This window comes from Temnothorax nylanderi, unplaced genomic scaffold, assembly GCF_030848795.1.
Source record: "Temnothorax nylanderi isolate EJ_2023f unplaced genomic scaffold, tnyl_v1.0 TNYL_tig0084_pilon, whole genome shotgun sequence".
Lineage (NCBI taxonomy): Eukaryota > Metazoa > Arthropoda > Insecta > Hymenoptera > Formicidae > Temnothorax > Temnothorax nylanderi.
The window spans coordinates 67499-72199 of NW_027249146.1; the positions used below are offsets into that span (position 1 = coordinate 67499).

Below are 4701 nucleotides of genomic sequence, written 5' to 3' on the forward strand. Positions count from 1 at the left end.
TACGCGAAATTCTTATCCTCAGAGATCGCGGGGTTTGCTTTGCCGAGCTCAAAGCTCAACGCGAGCACGCGACGGAGAACTTATATCCTCGCGTAAGTAAATCTTATATATATATATATATTAATATGCACTAGTTGCGTGAGCTCCTTAATTAAGCAAGGATATTTACGGAAATATTTAGACGTGTTTGAATTATACCTGGATTACATTACACGTGCAGCGCGATGCACAGATCGTGTTACAATAACGTGCGCTATTAAACAGCATCAATCCGACAGACAGTAGTGGTAAGGGAGGTAGTTACGCGGATTTGTACGAGCAAGTACATTTATAGCAATTTGAACGTAACTAATAATTAAGCGGATTAGAGACCATTATGGTCACGCACGACCGTTTCAAATGTAATCAAGTCATGAGGTCAATATGACGATCGCCGAACGTAGCCCGAAACCAATTCGAGTTAAATCGCGCGTAATTGTTGGACGATGCAAATAAAATTTAGAACTATTTTACGAGTGCTCGCACATTGAACGGAAAGAAAAACATTTAACAATAATTAGCGCGGCTGTGGCAAAGTTGGAATCCATCTTTCGAGTTTCGAGTAACTTTTATCGATCGCCCGGGGATCATTAATAGTAATTCGGCCAATTTCGCGCGCCTACGTAACCGGATTAATCGCCGGTAATCAAGTTAGAAGCCATTGCACCTGTACCGCTGGATTGTTCGCTGTAATTACTATCTCAGGTTAATGTAACGATACGACGACTCATACATGTCAGTTGGGGACAACCTCGGTGCATACGCGTTCGACGAAATCGAAGTCGATAAACAACATTCCAATCCCGCACACGCGCATGATATATGCAGGGACATGTATGCGCTATCGATTACTTGAGAGTACATTGGAATCCCCTAATCCGATAGATGCATTACGCGAGAATTTAGTCGCCATAACTCTCGTTACTGTCAATTTGCTTCTACGAAAATTACCCCGTAATATCTTTAATTAATTGCCCTGTGTTATTTTTTAATACATATTTAGCAATTTGCTTCCTTTTTTATCCTCGCATCATCTTTCCCCGCGACGCTCATAAAAAATTATATTGTAAATTAATTTTCGAAGGAAATCTCAACTTTCTGGATGTTCAATAAAAAACGTTTTAGACGCTACCTAATTTTTAATATGAGTCTGCATAAATTAATTAATCGACTTTTTAAAAAGAATCTGGATTAATTTTACTCACAGACACACGATGCGCAGCAGCGAAATTGTAGACGTTGATCTGCAACACACAAACGAATCCGAATTATAGCATCGTCCAAAATAACAAACGGTATATCGAAAGATATTATTTTTTACTTCAATCCGTAGATTGAATCTATGAAAGAGAATATTATAGATATATAGATACATGATGTTTCATAGATCCGATACATGCTTTGATATAGATTGTTGGTTTACGAGAACATATACACGCACATATACGCAAACCTTATAAATCGACCATTGTTTATAGAGCAGCATTTATTGGCACGTTTTAATACGTCTTATTATGCGACAGATCATTAATCACGACGTACATTGTTAGCCTGAAATTTACAGGGCAATCTCGCGAGCTTAAAAAATACAGACATTTTAAACAGCACTAATTTTCTTTGTTTATTTTATCAATTGTGCGTGCGCCGGAACCACCGCTCGCTTCTCTCGTTGAAATAATAGCTATGCTGATTTTGAAGTAACAATACCACGCTATTTGACCATGTCGCTCCCTGCATAAGATAATGTTATTTTAACTTTGGTTCGCGCAATTAGCCGTTTAATTACCTGATTCATCTAGATTCTAGAATATTTCGTATCCTGAAATATGATACGACTCATCGCGCTTGCACAGTAACCACGATTACGACCGCAAAAGATTTTTCTATAGGATGTTGAACAAGTGTTCGCGCGTACACCGAGTCCGGGCAGGTGTTACATATTCGATTTTGTTCGCGATTACAAGCGACATGTGCGCGCGTATGTGTATGTCGTACACCACGTAATTAGTTTGATTTCACTTCGCGTTGCCATGAAGCCCGTTTCGCGAGGCTCCGCGATATCTGTCAGCGCGCATTTCGTATTCGGCCGCAGTTTGACCGATATCGCCGAACAATTACAAATGTAACGTGATTGACGCCGACCCGCGCGCACACATGTCCGGAGGCCGGCGCGGCGGCCGGTCCTCCCGCGTCGTTATATTGGCCTTGCGGTCCCGATTATAGTCCGAAACGTACGGCCATGCGTACTAATGACTTCTAATCTAACTAATTATCAATCGCGTTTGCATCGCCGCGGGTGGCCGCGTAAAATTGACACCGCCGGGCGCGCGGGCGCGGCGGCCGTACCAGCCGCGGTCGGCTAAACAAACCCGCGGACTCGTTTTACGAGATAGGTACCTACTCGCGGACGATACATAATGGCATTTCTCAACCATCGGCATTCCGACGAGGTATAAAACGTACCTACCCCGTCGTGCACCATTGCTTCGCGCGGATAACCCAAGGTTAGTCGTGATTTTACTGTGGAAAAGCGGTAAGATCCGCTGCGCGCGCGGAGACGGTCGAACAATATTTTAGTAGATAATTATAATTATTGTGCGCGCATTAATTTTCTCCTTTCGTTTTTCAAGTAAATATCAAGTAAATAAATGATATTGAAATATTTCGAGATATTTATATATTATATAATTACGTACTTTATTAAAGACATTTTAAGAAAAATAGAGAGGGCACCTCTTTAATACAATTCTTTAAAAAATAATATACTCAATATTGTATAACAATGGTGCAAAATGACGCGTGGAATGCGCCGTGAGACAGGGATAAGCGATTCAACAAGCGGAGTAATAAATAGACGATAAATTACTCACCCTTGGGTTGCTCCGCCGACGCCTGATGCCTCCCCGGGCCTCCTCCTCCTCCTCCTCTCAGCTCTCAGCTCCCGTCGATGCTGCTCCTCCGTGACGCACACACTCTTCGCGGCGAGGTTAATCGCGCGCGAATTAACCATCGGAATACAACGCGGAGTCGCGACACTTTTCACGGCACACCCGACTTTTCACGGCACACCCGACCGCTGGCCGAGGACGATCCCGATGCCGCTCCTCCGTCGGGCACAGCATTCTTCGCGGCGAGGTTAATCGCGCGCGAATTAACCGTTGGAATCCGACGCGAGTCACGATGGGAGCTTTCCAGCAAGCGACACAAGTCAACACAAACGTCGCTCTGTCTTTCTTTGTTGGCAATGAGGAACGAAGACAAAACGACACTTGTGTCGACTTGGGTCGCTTGCTGGAAAGCTCCCCAGTATAAGTAGATACAGTATGTACACTCTCGCCGAAACCCATGAAATGGTTCGCACACTCAACAATATGGCGGTCAATGAGACGGAGAAGGAGAGGGAGATCGTATGTCTGTCCTTTTCCACGAGCGTTGAAGAAGGACAGACATACGATCATACGATTTTCACACTCAATATCACGGCCGACCGTTTCACTTCAGCTCCAAGGCGCCGACACGGAGTGAACATACCGTGTCTATTTATGCTGTGGCGGACTCGCGACACTTTTCAACGGCATTTCCTTTTCACGGCACACTCGACCACGACGACCACTGACGCCAGACTCACGCACGAGATGATCTGTAGGGGAGGGGAAAAAATCCGTGATTCGCGTCTTAAACCGACGTCATCTGTACCCGACGCGTCGCTTTGTTGCGACGGGAATAGAATAGCGCGAGTATAATACGTATGTATGTATGTATGTACGTACGGGCCGCTCGACGATCGCGTCTCGTAGATTAACGTAACGGACGAATCTGGGAGAGAGTCGCCGAAAATCGCGCGGCCGACTTCACGCTCCACCCGCCCCGCGCCCGCCGATGCTGCACCTGTTGCACTAGCGCTGCACCTTCGCGCACCTTCCGCCTCCTAAAAAACGAAAATAGCGAACGATCGCGCTTTAGAACCAGCCACTGCCTCTTTCCGTTACGGCGTAAAATTAACAGATGTGTATTACAGAATCTCACCGTTGAAAATGGATATCCGCGATGTTCCGAAGCGGCGTGATCGTTGTACCGCCGTGCCGCGCGCCGACCGCTCGCATGCGACGGATCTCGATCGAATAAATCTTGGAATAAATCGCGGTTTCGAACGGATCGTCGACGTACCGTCGCCGAATTCACCGCTTGCGGTTGGCAAATATTAAAATATATCGAGTACGAGATCGATTACGGTCGTATTTGCTAACTAAACGCGAACGCGACGCCGCCGCGCCGCGCCGCGCCGCTCGATAGGGAGAACCGAGTCGCTCGGTGTCCGCGACGTTAATAATTGAAAAGCACGAAAGTGTGATGGCGACAACTTCACTCTGATACCGCGCGATACAAATTAATGTTTAATTAAAATATGATCGATCGCCCGAAGATACGTACATCACAGAAATATTATATTGAGCGCGTAATATCTACACTTCAAAGGCATAAACCCGCGAAATATATTATTATAACAATAAAAAATAAACGAGAAATCATGCCGTTACTATAATCCGGTAATTAATGTATCCCTCCGCGCTCTTGATGTGAAAAAGCGATAGAAAAATTACACGTAAAGTTCGGCGAGGAATTCAAAGCGCAATATGAAGATATCTATATATAAAATCCAAG

General features: G+C 45.0%; 1 long non-coding RNA gene across 1 annotated transcript; it reads right to left on the reverse strand.

The window, feature by feature from the left end:
• Window positions 1–1243: 1243 nt before the first annotated feature.
• Window positions 1244–3951, reverse strand: LOC139774667 (uncharacterized). The gene is made up of 3 exons (XR_011718637.1): window positions 3810–3951; window positions 2910–3679; window positions 1244–1283 (listed from the first exon to the last, which is right to left on the reverse strand). It is a non-coding gene; the product is annotated as an uncharacterized lncRNA (long non-coding RNA).
• Between the last annotated feature and the right edge of the window lie 750 nt (window positions 3952–4701).